The sequence below is a fragment of the Pseudopipra pipra genome, chromosome 1 (assembly GCF_036250125.1).
Source record: "Pseudopipra pipra isolate bDixPip1 chromosome 1, bDixPip1.hap1, whole genome shotgun sequence".
NCBI lineage: Eukaryota > Metazoa > Chordata > Aves > Passeriformes > Pipridae > Pseudopipra > Pseudopipra pipra.
This window is the reverse complement of record NC_087549.1, coordinates 83,825,736-83,846,795: the sequence shown is the minus strand read 5'-3', so window position 1 is coordinate 83,846,795 and position 21,060 is coordinate 83,825,736. Positions and strand designations below refer to the sequence as shown.

Genomic DNA, 21,060 nt, shown 5'->3' with positions numbered 1-21,060 from the left:
GTTCATGTTTATGTTCTCCTGTGTCAGCGCGACCTGTACCTCAGTGAATTTATTGCCTCCGCTTTCTTAATGCTGAATTCTATGTGCCTTGCTAAAGCTTGCTTCTACATTTTGTGCTTAACTCTTTATATTGCTTAAATTCGCTTTTCAGGTGTTACCTGGCTTCATTTCCCCCCTTTTCTTAGAACTTACGAATTCCTTCGTCAAGTTCTAATCCTAAAGGGCGCTGATATGCTTTTATCATTGCCCAGATCATTTGGGTTCTCTTGACCATGGACCTTAACTTACACCACAGGCATATGTTCATGAGGGTTAACAAGAACATGCCTATAGCTATAATCAATATGGGGTGTACTAGGTAGTGAAAGACTTGAGTTGCTGTTGGAGAGTACCCTGTGAAAATGTCCCACCAGTGATGTTGACCTACTTGTGCAACTTTCGTCAAGATATTCTTTATACCTTCTGAATTATGCTCTACTTGCCACACCATGCGTTGGGTCGTTTGATTCACCTTTCGAGCTAACTTTCTTACTTCAGGATGCATAAGCATTTCTTTGAGAAGCTTAGTATCCATGCCTATCTGTAGTTTGGGTACTTCATGATACAAATTGTACTCAGCTTCGATTAACTGCTGTGTGGTTATGGGTGCAGTATAGCTAAAGTCACAACCTACAATTTTGGTGAAGTTACATATACAAAAGTTAGTATCATTAGTCACTTCAAGACAATTATCTATAACTACATCAACACAAGGGGTTCTAATACAAGCGCATCCATTTCCTATATAGAATACTTGTGATCGGGTTCTATTGTGTGGAAGCATTTCAAAAGTGCATATACTGTCTTCAGCATCTAAGCATAAGTCTTCAGCTTCTACTATGGCATTTTCGCAGATATAACCTAATTGTCCTTTAGGAATACATGCTTCTGTGCTAATTGATTGCCACTTATTCTTAGTGTTGTCATAGTTTGCCCAGACATTATGATCTACAGGTCTGACAATAACATCTTGATGTATAGTTCCTAATGTTAGAATGGGGAAGATAGCTCTCTCTTCTGCAGCGCTGATGGTGAGGACATAGGCCTCAACATGTTCTTGTTGTGGATCATAGGTAAAATTAACTAATTGCCACCAAGCCTGGTGGTCTATTTCAAATCGTGTAGTGGAGCTATCTCTTAATATTGTTTCTCTTATTTCTTGAGGTAGTATACCCGACATCCCTTCTCTCAATATTCCTGCCGCTACTGACTGTATCCATTGTTGTGTTTGAACGCACTGGATAGCAAGTGCAACTTCTTTGCTAATATCTCCAGCGTAATCAACAATTTTGACAAAATCTTCAGCGGTGTGGTCAGCTACTAGAGCCATCAATTTAACTACTAAGGATTGTGTTTCTGCTAAAGTTAGCATAGATGAGCTTAAAGGTACTTTAAGCTTACCTAGATTGGAAGTGACGGTACTCAACTTATTTACTAATACCTCTTGGTCTATGGTGTTCATTATACCAAACCCTGTGCCAACCCATCCACTTATATCTCTTTGTGTTCGTTTGTGAAGTGACCTAGTCGCTAACCAGGCATTCCAGCCTTTGAGACTTTGCTTTACGAACGGCTGGCAATCTTCTTGTAAGTGTGTAATGTCTGTCTGAATGTTCATCTGTACCTTCTTTAGAGAATATGTAGGATCTAGTAGTAACTTCAACTCGTTTGACTGTCTTATTACTTGAGGTCCTATCAAAGTGAAATTATGTATTCTTCTACATTCTACTTGTGGAGTGATTTCACGAGATGGGTTCACAATTGGGTCTTTGGCTAGTGAAATTCTTTTTATAACACTGTAACCACCTGGAGGGTTTCCTTCTCTACTACAGGTGAATGTTACTGAGTGATCTAACTCGAATAGAATTTCACATTGTGCTCTGCCTCCTTCAAAACTATCCCATTGACATGAGATTGGTCCCGGCCGTTGAATCCAAACAATGGGCTGACCTCTTTTTACTTGGCTATAAGTGATTAAATCCTGTTTAGATTCATCTGGCCAGAATTTAATTATCAGTGTTAACCTATCTGTTTTCCCTATTAGTCTCTCAACTTCTCGACACCCTATTTGGAATTGGTCCCCCTTTTGTGCTATGAGATAACCTGGGTCCGGCGTGTAAGGTTGCTTGTTATGTAAAATATAAATCTCCATTTCTGGGAAATCACCTTCGAAAGGTAATTCTATGTAAGCATTAGACCACGGTCCTTCAGAAGTAGAGTTTTGGGATAAAACTATACTTATCAAAAGTCCAACGGTCCAGGTCGAAGTAATTTGGAAGGACGTCGGCTTCATGATGTGGAGTTTTCTTGCTTATCTTCTGGAGCTTTCTTGACTCGAGAGTAGTGAATCCATGTAGGTCGCTCCTTGATCCTAACCGCGGTGAAGGTGGTCAGCAGCACTTGGAAAGGTCCCTCCCACTTTTCTTGTAGGGGTTTTCCTAAAAGATTCTTAACATACACCCAATCACCGGGGTTAAATGGATGCAATTTACAGTCAGGTTGCTTGGGCTGGTGTTCTACTACTACTGCAGCATTTTTATCAAAATGTTTTCCTACAGCAATTACATAATCATATATATATTGATTGCCTATTTGGTCTACAGCATCACTATTTACAACTTGCATAGCATAAGGTCTACCGTACAGAATTTCAAACGGGCTCAACTTTTCTTTTGATCGAGGTTTGACCCTCAATCTAATCAGAGCAATAGGCAGAGCTTGGTACCATTGTAAATTAGTTTCTTGACATATTTTAGCAATTTGTTGTTTGATGAGATGATTCATCTTTTCTACTTGCCCACTAGCTTGTGGTCTGTAGGGCGTATGTAATTGCCATTTAATCTGCAATGCTTTGCTTATTGCTCTCACAACTTTTGCACAGAAATGTGTACCTCTGTCTGAGGATATACTCCTTGGTATTCCAAATCGTGGTATAATTTCGTTTAACAAAACTTTAGTTACCTCCCTCTCCTTGTTTGTTCTGCAGGGAAATGCTTCAGGCCACCCAGAAAATGTATCAGTTAGTACCAATAGGTACCTATACCCCCCTTTTCTTGGGAGTTCAGAGAAATCAATCTGCCATACTTCACCTGGGAATTTACCTCGATTTATTGCTCCCTGATGTATCTTGGTCCCTGTATTTGGGTTATTCTTCAGGCATCGTTCGCATTGGGTTGTAACTTGTTTTACAGTAGTGAATAATTTTGGCCCTGCTATTCTAGTTTGCCAATACTGGTAAAGCGGGTCTAAACTCCAATGTGTTTTCTCATGTTCTGTTTTCACAAATTGCCACATTAACTTCTCTGGTATTATTAATTGTCCTGTTTCTAATTGACCCCATCCATTGTCTAATAATTTGCCCTTGTTCTTTTGAATCCACCTATGATCTGAGTCCTGGTAATCTGGTTGGAAGTCGGTATTTAGCTCTTCTGGTATTAGAGCTGTTATAACCACTTCCTTGGTTCTTGCAGCAGCTAATTTAGCTTCTGCATCAGCTTTCCTATTTCCTATCTCTGGAACAGTGTTACCTTTTAGGTGTCCTTTGCAATGCATTATGGCCACTTGTGCTGGGAGTTGGACTGCTTCTAACAATCGTAGAATTTCTTCTGCGTGTTTGACTGTTTTCCCTTGGGCGGTTAGCAGTCCCCTTTCTTTCCAAATTGCTCCATGAGCATGTACGACGGAGAAGGCATACTTAGAGTCTGTCCAAATATTAATTCGTATGCCTTCTGCCAATTCCAGGGCTCGGGTAAGAGCTATTAATTCTGCCTTTTGGGCTGAGGTCCCTGCAGGTAAAGGATTTGATTCGATTACCTCTTCCGTTGTGGTTACTGCATAGCCTGCCATTCTTACTCCTTGCTTCACGAAGCTGCTGCCGTCCGAGAACCAGTTGTCTGCATCTTCAAATGGCTCTTCTTTGAGATCCGGGCGACTGGAGTAGACTGCTTCGATGGTTTCTAGGCAGTCATGCTCTATTGGTTCTGCTGACATTCTTCCTTCTAGAAATGAGGCTGGATTCACAATGTTAGTTACTTGAATGGTTACGTCATCTGATTCAGCTAGGATTGCTTGGTACTTTAGGAATCTGGAAGGTGACAACCAATGGCCACCTTTCTGTTCTAGTACAGCAGACACAGTGTGGGACACTAACACAGTCATTTTCTGGCCCATCGTGAGTTTTCTGGCCTCTTCTATATTTATGATCACTGCGGCCACCGCTTTCAAACAGCTGGGCCATCCTTTGCTTACTTCATCCAGCTGTTTGGAGAAATAGGCCACAGCTCTTTTGTGTGGTCCCAACTGTTGCGCCAAGACTCCTAAAGCCATCCCTTGCCGTTCATGAGAGAACAGCCAGAATGGTTTTGTTACATCAGGGAGGCCCAAAGCCGGGGCTCTCATGAGTTCTTGTTTCAGTCTCTTAAAAGCTCCCTCTGCTTCGGGAGTCCAAACTAGGATACTCTTAGCTTCCTTTAATAAATCATACAATGGCTTGGCGAGTACCCCATATTGGTAGATCCATAAGCGACACCAACCTGTCATTCCCAGAAAGGCTTGTAGATCTCTCACCGTTTCGGGTTTAGGCATTTGGTAGATGGTTTCTTTTCTTGCTGTTCCTAGGGATCATTGTCCTCTGGAAATTTCATTTCCCAGGTACACCACTTTTTCTTGCACTAGCCGCGCTTTCTGTTGAGAGACTCAATATCCACTTAAACCCAAGAAATTCAACAGAGAAATAGTCCATTTAACACATTCTTCTTCTGTCTCAGTTGTTATTAGCAGATCATCTGCATATCGTAGAAGAGTACCATCTCTCTGTGGCCTTTGACCTTGAGGTAAAACTGTCCAGGTTAATTGAGTAACTCTCATTCTAAAAATTTCTCTATTATCAGTTCGATTCTCTTTCTTATCTTTTAGCTTCAGTGGGTATTGTTTTCTGATTACTGGTTTTATACAACTGATAGTCAGGCTCAAAGCTATTATCAGTTGTTCTTCGCTTACTTGGAATTCAAGTTTATTTTTGTTGAATTATTCGACAAATAAATCCTTACCTAGTAGAGACCTTGGAGAATTGGGTAGATAAAAATCTATAATCTTCTATTTGTTTCTCAGTTTTACGCTTGAGAGGTTTTTTTTTTTTTTTTTTTTTTTTTTTTTGTTTTTTTTTTTTTTTTTTTTTTTTTTAAAAAATAGGCGTTTTCTGGTTGGCCTGTCGCTCCCACTACTTGTACAAATTTGTCACTTTTGGCATTAGTTCCTGATTTAAAACTAAAATATAACTCCTGTGTTGATTAAAAACTCTAATTCTTTTTCACCCTCCCCTAGCTCCATTTTAACTAGTGGGTCTGCTAGGGAATGACTCACCGGTCCTCCTCAGTCACTGCTCTGATAGGGGACAGTAGCACTCTTAAACTTCCTATTTAATTTAGGACTGTCTCGTTTTCAGTGACCTATTTGCAAGCAATAGGAACACTGTTTTGACTTTATTCTGGTTTGTTGGGAAAGGAAACCTCCTCTTCCCCTTGCAGGGTAACCACGACCTCTGCCTCTAGTATTTATCTCTGGAAACCCTGAGCTTTGGGCCGCCACTGCTACCACTACAACTCTAGCAACTTCCTCATCCCTTTCCTCCTTTTCCCTTTTTCCTCTTTCTCTGTACCACTGCAACTCTCCAAGCCTCACTCACCACTGTCTCCAAATTCTCATCTGCAAGATGCTGGAGTTCCCGCAGCTTCTCTCCAATATCTGGGTTACTCTGTCCCATCAATAACGCTAGTAATTGTTGTTTGTCTGCTTTTGACGCAGGATCTATGGGTGTATATTTTCTCATGGCAGCTCTAAGTCTGTCTAAGAATTCCGAAGGCGTCTCATCTCGCCCTTGTCTAACATTATAAAGAGCTGCCCAGTTAATTATTTTTGCTTTCTCTCCTTCCTTGTCCTTGGTTCTCCGTTCAGCAGTCCTGGTACAATATGAATAGCCAATCCCTTCCTCTTGATCGTTCTCTAAGCTTTCGGTATCTGTTTTATCTTTATGCTTTCTGTCCTCTTTTCTTTCATCCCTTCCTGGTTTCTGGCAGGCTGCTTTCTTTACTTTGCTGGCCTCCCATTATTATTATAGGGGTTTAATTATGCACTTATCTGGGATTTCTCAATCTGTCCCACCGCGTCATACACAGAATATCTATCTATAAAGTACTAGTTACTGCTGACAAATGTTAATCTTTCAAGGACAGATTCTCCCTGGACCTTTCAATTATTTGAGCATCAGTAATATACCAGCTGATCCAGGAGTCGTGTTCCTGAACTGGTTTCCAGTTGCAAATATTTTAAATCACTAGAAGTTGTACTCTAGTTCGTCTCTTCTCTAAATTGATTGTCTGATAAATTCTTTTACACTATCACAACAAGCTTACACTTTTCTTAATTTATTTCACTGTCTTAAAATACCTTTTACTTTGTCTCAGTACTTCATACATACAACATCCAGCTACTTTATCTGTTTCTAGCTCTGCAATCGCTTCGTCCGTTTCTGGCCTGGCTCCTCGCGGAGAACAGGAACCGCAGAGCGGGACTCCCACTCGCCCCGCAGCAGAGCCGCGTCTCAATCACACTCACATTCACACTTGCACACTTGATATACGAGAACTTTCCTACCTTCTGATTTCTATCTGAGCAATCGTTACCAAGCAAGGTCGCGATATGGCGCCGCAGACCGAGAGATATGGCTTTGCTGTCGGCTGTCCGATTTATGTTACCACAAACTCACAGGATGTTGCTGCAAACTATAAAACACACTTCTTACAGAAAATGCAACCAAGATGTTACAAATACCTGTCTATGAGTGTGGCAACAATAAAATCTCACCCACTTAGTTTCTGCCAAATCTTGATTTGACCAACAGCGTATACAGTAGAAGGTAAGGGTACGATTGAGCGCTATTTCTTGTGTTCCTCTTGGACCCAGAATATATTTACCACAATTGTTACACAAAGTTCTAACATACAGTGAACAATAACAGAAAGGACAGATTTTAATCCTAGGATTTATACGTGCCGGCAAGAGCTTATTCACTTTTATAGAACTGAGATTGCAATCATTTCCCATATAGAGTTAAAAAGACGTCTTAAGAACTATACCATATATGAAAAACACAACATCTAATTTTTTTTACAACAGACAAACAAACTGCTGCAAGCAATGAAACAGCTTATTTTAGTTTCGTTTTACTCGTTGACAAAAACCAGAACATTTAGCAAGAGAAACCGCATTCCAAGAATTCTTTGCTAGTACAAGGAGCTTTCTGGGTCCTAAAGCTCCTAGAAACTCTCAAACAGCCTCGGAAGAATTAAAAATGGTTAATTTTCTGAATCGAACACAGTTTCCAATGCATTACCAGACAATATCTTACACAAAACAAACAAACAAACAAAGAATGATCAGGGTAAATTAGAGCAAGAACATTTGCAAACAAGACACAGAAACATAAAGGGTGAACACAGCATTACAAAAAAAAGACGATTTTACACTGCAGTGCCGGGACTCTAACCCGTTTAGGGACTCTAACCCTTTCTTGGCAGGACTCTAACCTGCTCTCTGTTTACACTGCAGTGCCGGGACTCTAACCCGTTTAGGGACTCTAACCCTTTCTTGGCAGGACTCTAACCTGCTCTCTGTTTACACTGCAGTGCCGGGACTCTAACCCGTTTAGGGACTCTAACCCTTTCTTGGCAGGACTCTAACCTGCTCTCTGTGCAGGACTCTAACCTGCAACTTTCAATACCTGGGACTCTAACCCAGCTTTAGGGCTAATGCTGAGGCGTCCCTCAGCTCCCTTTTGGGCGATAGCGTCCTATCCCCACCAACTTAATTACTTTCCTTTATAAACTGCAGTTCAAAACATAAATACCTCTTAATTTGAAGCAGGAGATTCTTGTCCACCGTTGCGCAGATCCAAGGGGTCTGGGAGACTCTGCCGACAAAAATTCAGTCGGGGGGCCCTGAGAGCGTCCCGGCCCCTTGGGTCCTGGCTCAGGAAGACCCCCCTCTCCTGGCTGGCTCGCCAGATTGATGCCAATTTTATGCCCCAAAACAAGGCGCGGAGAAACTGCTCAGAGACAGAATTTCAGTCTATAAGCAGGAGGTATTTATTTCACGGCCGGGGAGCAGCCAGGTCGCCCTGGACAAACTGCTCCAACTCGAGAAACACACAATCCAACTTTTATACACTTCTTGCTAAGCAATTACATCATATATTATGAATATTCATTACATTGCAACATCTACTTTTAATATTCATAACAGGTGGAGTTGAGGCGGAGTTAGAGGCGTGGTCCTTAATTTGGGGAGAACTTCGGTGGGAGTTCCGGTCTTCCTTCATCATGAACCTCGTGTCCTTTTCATCATCATCCTCCTAAACTTTTGAACCTTCCCTAATTTGGGTAGCTTCCTTATGAATTTGGCAGAGAGTTTCGGTATTTGGCACCAATACCTAATTTCTTGGCATGTCCCTCTCTTTATCTCTTTGGTTTCCTCCCCATATGTCTCTTTTTGTGTGTACTAGCATTTTCTGTTCATGTTTATGTTCTCCTGTGTCAGCGCGACCTGTACCTCAGTGAATTTATTGCCTCCGCTTTCTTAATGCTGAATTCTATGTGCCTTGCTAAAGCTTGCTTCTACATTTTGTGCTTAACTCTTTATATTGCTTAAATTCGCTTTTCAGGTGTTACCTGGCTTCACCATCAATGCTAAGGCCAAGCCCCAGTGCAGGGAAAGCCCAGTCACAGCCACAGCTCCCACTGAGGCAGGTGCTTCAAGCAGTAGGAAAGGAAGCAATGCAGGAGCAGCTCCCTCTGCCTGGCACAGCTACTCATTTCTGCCACTCACCTGGGAAGATGGGCTTCCACCACAGCCAGGCTGGGTGAGGTCCAAATGGCAGCTCCACCTCCTCATGCTCACACTGCAAAGCTTGTAGTGCCACATAGTTCTTGCCTGCCCTGGCTACTCCAAAGCCTCTGCCCGAGACAGTGCGGTGGAGTCAGGGCTCAGGAAAGATCAGGCAGCAAAGGGGCCTGCTGCTTCTTTCAAATGCCATGGCAGCACTAGTGACCTTCTGGAAGTAGTCAAGATGAATTTGGGGGCTGTAATTGCACAACAAAATGAAGCACCTCAAGGAAGAGCCAAGCATCACACAGGAACTCACACCAGTGGGTTTACACAGCAAAGAGGGATTTCTGATACTATGGTATCAGAGAACATGGGAGAACAAGGTGAGAAGGGAAAGCTAAACGAGACAAGAGAAAATATGACCCAGACCTGTCAGATCTATCATTATCAGTAGGGCCATAGCACACAGGTGCTGCCAGGCAGGGCAGTGCTGAGCAGTGCCCAAGGCTGAACAGCAGCAGGCCGGTCCCATCGCTGCACCTACCCAAAATGTCTCTGTGGGGTAACTCTATCTGAGGCCTCACTCCTAACCAACGTCTTGGTAGGCAGTCATCAGCTGAGGTTTAACTCCTAAAACTAATGCCATCATCCAGAAAATCACGCAATAACATCTTATAATATCAAATTTTACACTTCCATAAAGGATGCACCAGCTCAGTAAAGGATCAGAGGGTGGAAAAGGTACCTCCCTGCTGCCAACTCAACAGCTTTGTTTGCCAGGAAAATGGGAAGGGCTGTTTGAATGAGTGGAATTGGCAAGGGAAGGGCTATGCTCAGTCACGTAGCTCACCTGAGGAATGTGAAACATCACCATTTATCTGAAATACCGATAATGGTACTCCACAACACCGAGTGGATGTATTTCAACCACAGTGTTCAGAAAAGAGTACTATTTTCTGAACTGAAAAGAGAAACTTAAAAAGGAAAAAAAAATAATTTTTTAGAAGAAAACAACACATTTCTTCCCTTTATTTTTTAATAAAAAATAAAAATCTTAGGTTTAAGTTACTTGGCAAATAATATGAAAGCATAATCTTCCTCCTGAAAAGGAGAAGTACACTTGGGCTGAATTCTGTTTCTTTCCCAGAAGGAAATCCAATGTGACACAGCAGTGGGAACTCATTTTGCTGTCTTGAGGTGTGCATTCTTACCAACAGTCCCCTGTGCACGGATTTTAGACTTCTTTCTCTGAATTAAAACACTTTTCAAGCAGCAATTAATTTTTGCTAAAAGCTTTCCTAGTGAATAGTGACAAAACAATTGCTGTCAGCTTCATGTTTCAGAAATGGTAAAGCAAAGTAACAAGAATAGTTTTGACAAGGAGGTATCAACACCTGCAGAACATGGATCACCTCAATACAGGACAAGAAAGTGCCATGGGTGCATAGTGGAAAAGTGAAATAGGCTTAGGCTTTTCATAGTACGTACTAGTGAAAAGCCAGGAGAGAGACTGGGATAGTAAAGGAGAGCCTGTGTATAGTTCTTGTCTCCTACCTTTACCAGTGGAATAGGATGAACAAAGTCGGAATGCCAAGATTCATATTGGATACTCTAAGCTAAGAAGTTTTTTTTAATCCATTTGTTAAAAAATGCAATGTTTTTACTTCCATTTGTGAAATTAAAAATCAGGTTGAACACCACACTTTGCTTATTAACTTCTACAATCGTTTAAAATATTGCTTCACTCCAGAGGAATTTCACTTCTTTTCTTATTCCCAGAACTGTCACTAGTATGAAAAGTAGATTTTTGCTGACAGCTCGTGTTCCCTAGGCATATCCAGCTGTCACTGAAAATAGAGCATAACTATAGAAGTAGGAAAATATAAGATCTTGAAGTGATACATCCCCTTCTACTGACTTACACAATATGAAAAAAGTTAAGTTTCATTCACTCTGATGGTAAAATGAGATTATTTTTATCAGCTTACCTAAAGGGACACCAAGAGGGATCACATTAGCCATATTTTCATAATAGCCATATTTTCACAGTACATTAATAAAACAGAAGTTGCATTCTTCTACAAAACCACATTACATAATCTTTACATGAGCATTTACATTGTAAATCATCTAAAAACATAGACAAACTAAGTGATATTATTTATTGACAGGAAGGCTCAAGAAAAAATATTTTAAAAACTAAACTAACGTTTTAGAAGCAATTTGAATTTATTTTGCAAACATCCAAATCGATTTTTAAAACTACTAGTTGATAAAGTAGCCAAGAAGCTGTCATCTTTCCTCTAAGATTACAGGAAATCATATCACCCTATACTAACAATCAACCAAACGGAACATATGAAGACCAAGAACTCCATCTTTTTCCTTGAAATTAAAAGATAAGTAATGATACTACGCCTGTATAAGACAGATTCACTTTGCATCTCTAATGAAATGTTCACTTGTACTGAAAAATATCTATAACCCTGAAACCAGACTGTTGCCATATTTTAAAGTGCTGTGCAAAATAGCTTGCTAACCACATTTTAAGGTGATCAGAGAAATAACTGGCTACTGGAAATTGGGGTTTGATTCACATACATATGGAACTAAAAGTGAATCCTTCCCAGTCAAGATCAGAGCAGCCTCGCACTGGATATTGCATATACTAGGAAAATACATTTCTCAGTTTAAGCCAAGCTTTACATGAATTACATGGTTATACATGGGATGAAACAGCTGTAGGTAAACAGCTCACACATATCATAGGAAGATACAACCTTTTTTTTGAGATATTAAAAGTCCAAAGTTAATTAGTCTGGATTATAATTTACACCTATCACGCTATGACAAAGCCATCATCTGGACTCCAATGTCCATCCTCATACATCGCTATTTGGAGGAAAAAACCGAAACACTACTTTGCATTTAAAAAAACCAAACCAAACAAAGAACACTCTTTGAAGACCTACCTGATCACCTAATACAGTTCCATTTGTCATTTACTGTAGCTTAGAAAAAACTGTTATGGAACACTGCTCACTATACTGCATACTACAAAGGATTTATATAGAGAATTCTGCATATTCATCCAAGCAGAGCTCTGGTTCCAGGAACATGGAATTTTTAGGTTTTTTTGGTTGTTTTTTTTTTTTTTTTTTTAGTTTAGTGTTTTAGCATTGGCATTAGAAGTATCACACAAACAACCTAATCCACTAGTAGTAATTTTATTTTATATTAATACACTCTCTTCATTAAACTGAATTTTCCCTACACAGGATTTCACTATGGAGAAACTAACAAGTCTTCTCAGTTCAGTGTCAGATACAACCCTACTTAAAAGTCACCTCAGGTTAATGCCTTCTAGCTTCATCTGAATAAAACCAGATGTTGAAAGTTACATAAGTGAACGACTGAGGCCATCAAAAATTATTCCTTAACATCATCATCTTGATGGCTATTTCTAGAAAAGAAAAAACCCAACAGAATTCCAGGATGCACTTCTCTGCAGCTGTAGAAATAAGCTGCACTTCATACTTGAACTGGTCATTGACAATTTGTTTTGTAGAACAAAATTTTTAAAATAGGGAACTGCTAGTTCAGCAAGTACTCTGATGACAGATCCCAATTGAGAAGTTTCTATGGAAACTACTCAGGTCTGCCACTTTTTTCCTTTTCCTCTATGCTACAAGTACAATGATAGAACTGTTCACTCCTAAGGAAATGTAGATGTATTAATATGGATTTTAGATCTGCTTCTATTGACGGTAAAGAGGTCTGCAAACTAGGTATTTTACCTACCTTAAATATTCCAGACCTAGAGAAACTAGCCCCTACGGCCATGCAACAGATGGCCTACTCTCTTCTAGAGATACTGATCTAGAAAAGCGTGTCCTTGAATAACTTGCATTTTCCACTGTCCTGCACAATATCACAGGCAAAAACCAGCAGAAGCCAAGGAAACTGGGAACAGAGGCTATTTGAGAGAAAGAATAAACTTCCTCTTGTATTTATTGGTACATGCTTAAGCTTCCTATTAATACTGAACTCCACATATACATATGTGGATAAACCAAATGGCAAAAGAGATATGATTCACAGATGTGGGATAATGCAAAAACTTGAACAGTTTTAATGGTATTCTTTCTACATTAAATCAAAGAATCAAGACATCATGAACTCTTCAACAAATGATCATCACTTCACAGTTTGTATTTGTTGCTACATTATATACCAACTGAAATATGTATGTTGTGCAATGCATATGAATAAATGAATTAAACTATTTAATTGCCCACAAATGATAGTTAAAATTTCTTTAAGCCTTACTGAATTTCACAAGACAACTCTTGAGTAATATTACTTTGAGAAGTCTTAAATGACTGCTGCGTTTAAAACTTCTGGTATGTTTCAACTTGTTCCTAGCTTACCAGTGCTGAATCAGTCAGCAAAGCAAACTTGATCCATGGTAGCAGATACCTGATCTAGCATAAAACCTTTACAGTAGAAACAGACTTATGCAACAATTTTTTAAACCAATTTGAGTCTGCAGAGTAAATTTTACCAGACAAAGACATTTCACATTGCTATGGTAACTCTGGGATGGAATGAAGAACCTTAAAGTAATTCATTGCATCAGGCACTAAATTGCAAGCAGCTAACCTACCAACCTTGCTTTGCAACTGCAAGTGCCTCTTTTGCTCTCTCACACATGTTCTTATTCAATAAGACCTGCAGAATTTCAAAGTTGGTATGCTCTGAAAAGACTTCAGACCATTATCAAATGAAAGGGAAACTTAGTTAAGTAAAGCTACCAGAATAAAATTAACTTTCAAGCTGTCAGTGCAATCCACTTACAAATTACTTAGAACAGACATTTCATACTAGTCCATGATGGGCAATCCAGATTGAAAACAGATGATCAATACACTTACCTACTTCATATTAATAACGAGATATAAAAATTAATGGAACGTGTATGAGGGTAAAATCCCTAAAGCTACTCGGAGAAAACTAATCTATGCTTGCTGGCCAAGGACAGGAAAAAAAAAACAAAACAGCAAAACCCAAACAAACAAAAAACCCCAACCACCAGATATGTAAAACAAACACTTGGTAGATACATTGCAGTAAAGAACTATAAGCCTCACTACCACGACAGGCACATTGTAGAACCTCAACAGAAAGATGAAATTATAAGTAGAACATAGATAGATCTTGCACCCTAGCACAGAAATAACACACTCACTGAACTGGGTTAAGATACAGGTGCACCTGGGTTGATATTGTGGAGAGCCATACCAAAACCAGGCTGCTTTTAGGGGGAGGCTTACTGCATAGACATTCTCAGACAGCATCCAAATCCAGAGAGTCTGAAATAATTAAGATGGCCCTGCACAAAACCATTTGAATGTTGCTGCAGTGAACACTGAGGTCCAGAGGGATACAACCTTGGGGAAAGCATCAATCCCAGCCTGACTCCCTACACATGTGCTGCAGTGTGCTTGAGCTACCAGAGCTTCCCAAAACAGAACAGCTAAGGGAGAAGCATGGCGCAGAGGTAGGTCTTCCAGCTCATGACCTCAGCTGGCTTCAGCAGAAATCAGAAAGCATCAACAGCATCAAATTAACTCCATATGCTTGATGCTGCAGAACGGCATTTTCTAAAATGTATCCGTTAACTTGCATTACAAAGATTTTTCCATTCTCCACAGTAACCCAGCTTTCTGTTATACTCTCTGACATGAAGCAAAATCATACCAATGTAGTCCTCAAATGGTTGCCCTTGTTGAGGGGCAACCATTTATAGTTTAAGTGTATAGATAATATCTATACTTTACCATCTATACTTTAAGTGTATAGATAATATCTATCTTCATTCGCAAGCATTGTATTCCCTCAGTTTTCTTCATATTTAAATCCTAGTATGTTCTCCTTTGCCTACTTTCTACATTATCTCAGGACAGTTGTAAATTTTCCAGTTAAGTTTTAACATGTGTCCACATGGGTTCTACAGAAAATTTAAAAAATAATAGAAATTAGTAACTAGACACCAAAGCCTCTCTGTTCAGTTTGAAGAAGAGCAGGCTCGGGGGAATTTCACAATGTGTATAAATAACTGAAGGGAAGGCGCAAAGAGGATGGAGCCAGGCTCCTCTCAGTGGTGACCTGTGACTACAGGCAATAGGAACAAAATGAAATACAGGAGGTTCCTCCAGAACATCGGGAAATACTTCTTCTAATGTAAGGGTAACTGAGCACTGGTATAATTGCCCAGAGGGGTGAGTCTTAAAAGCCACCAGGACGTGATCCCGGGAAAGCAGTGGCTCTGCTTGAGCAGGTTGGACCAGAGGTCCCTTCCCATCCCAACCATGCTGGCATTCTGTGATTATTTTTGCTTTGATTTCTCTTACTCTAACAGGTTTTTTCAACTGACAAAACAGCTGATAGTTTTATCTCTCCTCTAACACCAAACTAAGATGAAAAAGTATTTGTTACATAAATAAGAAATTCTTGTTCTGTGACTTTTTATGTAACAGTATTTCCTTCAATTCAACAACAAAGTAATCAGTTGCATCACCATCATGGTACATTATATTGCAGGAAAGGAGGAAAAAAATTGCCTCTCCCCTATGGTGCACTGGGGGAAATAGGTCACTATTTCTCAAAGGCTTTTTCAGCTTTGTCCGTCTTTAAAACACAAACAAACAAACATTTTTTAAAAATATTTATCCCACAAACTCAATATACTTAGTGCAACATCTCAGGCATGCACATCACAAATAACAATATAAGGCCTACAACTTTTACTGAATCATTCAATGTTTTAGCCTGTACTACAGGAGATTTCAACCCAGTTTCTCAAACTTGCATCTTTACAATACACTAGAATCTCAAATACAAGTAATACATTGAGGACAAAGAGTCGTAACTTTGAACTCAACAGCATAAGATTTTAGGAGTTATCTTTAAATACTAATAGAAAAGAGACTTGTGATGCTATATTTTAAAGAGCTCCATAGATTCAAATTACCTAAGTCAGATTTTGTAACAAATCTCAACTTAGTTGGAAAGTGTAAGAACTTCCTGAAAAAGATTATTTTTCTGTATTTTCATTAATTTTGTGTTCATAGAACATAGAAGTCCAGTATTTACAAGTTTTAAATTAGCAGAGGTGAGCTGCACACAGATGGGCTTCCAACATAGCTGGCATCAATACTTACTTGATACTGACTTACAAAATACTAGACAAATCTTTTTATATCAGGTAATAAAACTGGCATAAAATTTTCAGCAAGCATTCTCTCACTGAACAGAGTTTATGAGTCACATCTTCAGTCAAGAAAAAGGTAATTCTCAGAGGAAAATAAGGTACAGGAAATTCAATACAGCTTATACGGAACTGAAATTATGTATGGGAGAACTTAGTCAGTGGTTGGTTCTGAAATCCAAAGCTCTAGCTCATCTTAATTCCCTTCCTCTCCCCCACTCAAAAAAAATCTCTCCTTTCCCTAACAGCAAAACCTTCAGAAGGATGGTGTGCCGCTTCAGCATAAATCCTGCTCATTAGGCTGAAGCTTTCAGCCAAAGGATGGTTAAACACACACAGAACTGAACTAGCTACAAGTGCCTATAGATAGAGGGTTCACTTCTGCCTTCTCCAACATTGAAAAGGAACAGGAATTCTGGCACAGGAACAGAAAGCCAGGGCTAAAGCGATTAAATTCCCCATAGCATAGGTGTGAAGATCCTAAAAGAACAAAACCATGCACTGAGTTACAATAGGGTAAAATACAACATACTCATAGTCACTTGCTACTCAGCTGAGAACTTGATACTTGCCTGCCCAGTACTAGCGGCTTCTGGTCTGTCTTCCTTTGCCCATCACTGTCATGCTTATCTCATGCTACCTTATCTTGTTACTTCTTTGTGTAGTTATACACTTTTGGGACTAACCTGTCTCCTGAACAATCTACCATTACATCCCAAGTCACCTCAACACAGATATCAGCCAAAGCTTAAACTTATCCATCAGGAACAGCTTCCAGCAGACCTCGTTTCACTCATTTGACAAGTCCAACAACTGCAAAAGCCTTAACCTAAGCAGCTCGTAAGCTATGAAGCGCATGTCACTGAAAACTTGTCAGAAATACCAGTGTCAGTAAAATGGAGGGGAGTTTAAAGCAGTCGCAACTGGAGAAAGTTCAACTGGCTTCTCTATCAGTAAAGCCAACATCAGAGCACTACAAAATCTCCAGTTTCATCCAGGCATTACTGTCTTTGGCAGGTCTGCAGGGAACTCGGCTTCCCTTTCCTTCAGTGTTACACAGAAACCTCTACTCTATCAACAGTTTTCTCTACTTCATTTGAAGAGACAACATTCAGTCTTTCCCATCTGTCGATACCAGCAGCTCTGAGTACCTATTTATCTGCACCTTTCCATCCTGTCCTTACTCAGAGGAGTACCTTTTCCAAATCAGACAGTAAAACCACTGTCTTATCCACAAGTTATCAGTCTACCTCCTGGTATCCGCAGAGATAGGCAACAGGACTAGATATATTTGCTTGCTTTCATAAAGTAACAAGCAAAAGACTTGAGCTGACAACAACAAAACACCTAACAACTAGTCATTAGAACAACAAAACTTATTTGCCATCTTCCTAATTTCCTTGTTATTCAGACTGCCATTTAAGCTGAGGTATTTATGAACTGCTTTGAGGTAGCCCTGTTCTGCTGTATTTTCATTCAGAGCACAAATCTGGGGGAACACTGATGACAAAGTCTCTCACAAAATTACAATGTCTGTGACTCAGGATTGAGAGCTGTTACCAAGACACCTTCTTCTCACAGAAGTATAATCAATATGCTCTTCCCACGTGGATTTTTCCACTAGGATCCATTTGAATTTCAAAGGCTACAAGCAAAAACAGAGTGATATTTCACAATATGAAAAGAAAAAAAAAACCAACCAAAACCTCAAGCACTGCAATTTGTAAACAAAGCCAGGAGCTTACTATGAAGAAGCAGTAATACTTAATATTTTTGTGCTCACAGATTTGCTTAATGTAACTGAAATCAAATCCCCAAAAAGTTATAAAAATTTTATTTTGGCAATAATTAAAAACAAATAATTTTCTGAAAACCACAAATGTAACCTAAGTGTTTAAACCTCTTCTTTATGATTTTCATTAAAGCTATTTCAAATTTCAGGAATGTTGAGCTTTTGTAGCCATAAAGGAAAAAATAAATTGCAAATTTTAAGATTAAAGCTAGTTCTAACAGCGTAAGCTGCATCCCTTTTGGAAAGGGTATTCATCAGGTATAGTAACCAAAGGGCATCATATCAATCATATTACAAAAAAAAAAAAAGTTTCTTCATCCACTATGCTCAAGCTTGAATTACTGTCATGGGTATATGGAAAAACATATGATTTACAGGAACTGGGATGAGACATTTGAGCCACAGTTTTATTTCTAAATTTCAAGTGTCTCAATTTGTACTGTACCTCCTCCAGCAAAAATGATAGGGACAAAAATTTAAATTTAATGTGTAGGTGCTAACTAAGGTCTTTAAAAGGCTTTACAGTAAAAAGGAGGGACTTCCAAAACATACCACTCACTGAGTAGCACTAGAAAAGCAGTTATCAAAATGGTCAGCAGATGTGGAGCTACTGCTATTGAAACCAGTGAAAGAAGCTCTCATAGAAGTTTGGGAAGATCTAGAAGAGACATGGGACATGAAGGGTGACCATACGCAAGTAATGTACATCTAAAGGAATAGTGTTAATGCCTTCACAGCATGAATTTGCTTAAACTAGAAGAGCAAAGTTACTACAGATGAGATTTTTCATTACAATATATCTTAATCTCTGTTTGCAGCTGTGACATTGCTGCTGCTGGAAAAGGGTGCTTTTGCAAAAAAAAAAAAAAAAACCAAAAAAAGAAATCCTAGTCATCTGACTGTCATTTGCTGTTGCAACCAAGCACTCTGAAGCATGGTTCAAAGACAAAACAGCTTCTAAGTCACTAGCTGACCACATGATGCTGGTTGTCTACATCCAATGCCACTTCATTAAAATCTCTTCATAGCAGTCTATGAAGCGAAGAGAAGAAAAAAACCCACCAAAATAAATTCCAGCATGCACTCATAGTTTACATTGTCTAAAAGCATTCTGAAAAGTGCCAATGAACACTTGTACTGAAATTCTCCCATTCTGTATAGCAACACACAGTACAAAAGCTTTCCACTGCTCAGTGGAAATCCTCAGGCAGCATTCCAAACATACTTCACATTCAGTAAGAATTGCCAGTCGCACTTCTTTTTCATCCACTCAAATTATGAAAAAATCTCAGTATAAAGCCACAGAAATTCATCTAACTTGGGAGCTGGGAGGAGCAGGTACAAAGCTAGCACTGAGAAGAAATTCTGATTTTAGAAATCAACAGAAATAAATAAACTTTTTTTAATGATACTATGATTTATTTTCAGTGAGGCATAAAATTCACATGACCTTGAAATGGCAATCATGTCAACCTGCACTACTTTCTGCATCAATAGCTTCTATTAAGAAAGCTATTGGTTTATTTTCAAATCCCTTTGGCATATTAAAGCAAGAGAAGGTACATGCATGACTCTGTGATGCATTCTCTGCAAGTCTCCCTGTGAGGATCCACAAACACAGGTACAACAGACTGGGTCTCTCAACAAAACTGAACATTTTGACTAACCTAGGAACCTATTCAGACTTACTCTTGGATCTGAACTGCAGCACAGTCATCTACCTAAATCAAGTAATACCAGATGCTTAAGAAGGAAGTGAGGGAACTCTTTCAAAGGCCATGATTTTCAGCCCATCAGACTCTTCTGCAGTCTACTTTTTAGTATTTGGAAAATGGCATAACTTCAGAGGCATGAGACTACAAGCTCTTGTGGAATCAGCATCAGTCTGAACAGCACTGTCACAATTTCTAGCTCAGTGCTAGACTCCTAACTGCAAGAAAGTCTGATGGCACTAAGTTAAAAATCTACTTGAGCTATACAAAAATATTTTTTCATTTGTTCTGCATCTGTCATCTTTCAATGTCACTCAGTGTGAACTGCTTTTTGAATCACTGTTGAGACAAAAAAAATCCTTTGAAAAGCAAATCTAACCTGCTGTAGCTATCAGATTTCAAAATACTTACACTTAACCTTTAGCATAAAGTCTAGTGTGATATTTAACTTTAGCACACTTCAGTATTATTAAACTTGTCCAGAAGAAGTGTTAGTCCCTCCTTCTCTCTCTCTCTCTCTCTCCTGCCTCCTCCCTCCTTTTTTAATAGAGATATCCCACAGACATCTATCAATTAGCAGGTCAGCAAAATAATAATTAAGATGTTTTCGCATAAATGCCCATTGGTCTAAGACTGCAAGAGGTCATTTTTTCGCATGCATAACAACACACACAGGCTACTGTTTTTCTAATTCTACTGGAGTATGCGCAGTATCAGTAACTGGAAAGAACATATTATGGTTACAAAGAAAAGAGAATGTTTAATCAATCGGGTGAATTGCCTGGAATCCCCAAGGAAGCAGCTTGGGGATGAAAGAGAAATTTACATCAGTTCAAAGCCTTGAAGCACAAGTTTTTCCAACATTCACTAATCATATCGTGAAGAAGACCACAGTGAAGCTCTCAGCTGGACAAAGACAAGTATGAAATTCTAATTATTCATAAACAAGATAAGCAGAATATAAACAACACAGCAGGAATTTTTCAAAAAAGCCATTGATTTTTTAAAAGATCTTGAAATGCATTAACAAGTTGAAAATTTAGATGTTTCTGATTATCCCAGCCATCTAGATATTATTAGTTATTTCCAAATTTTAAGTGTAACTGCATGCCTTTGCAGCATTAGGAACTTTTAAAGGAAACAAAAATACAGGACTATTTACAAAATGCCTTTAGGTATCTTAGAATACACACAAGTAAGTCTTTAACCTGTCTGCTGCCCACAACTCCTATCATTTCAAAACCTTCCCACGAGTTTATTAAGTTCTCAAAGGTCAGATGGCTGTGCAGCTTCTCTCTCTCAAAGCCACTTCCACAGGCTGCCTCCTTTTTAGAACTCTACATTTTTTAACAGTAACATTGACAAGA

The 21,060-nt window shown here is 39.2% G+C and overlaps 1 protein-coding gene across 7 annotated transcripts in view; it reads right to left on the bottom strand.

Annotated features, from left to right (window-relative positions):
• Positions 1–21,060, bottom strand: part of RELCH (RAB11 binding and LisH domain, coiled-coil and HEAT repeat containing) — an 85,328-nt gene that overhangs the window by 62,795 nt on the left and 1,473 nt on the right. The gene's annotated exons all lie outside the window — the stretch shown is intronic.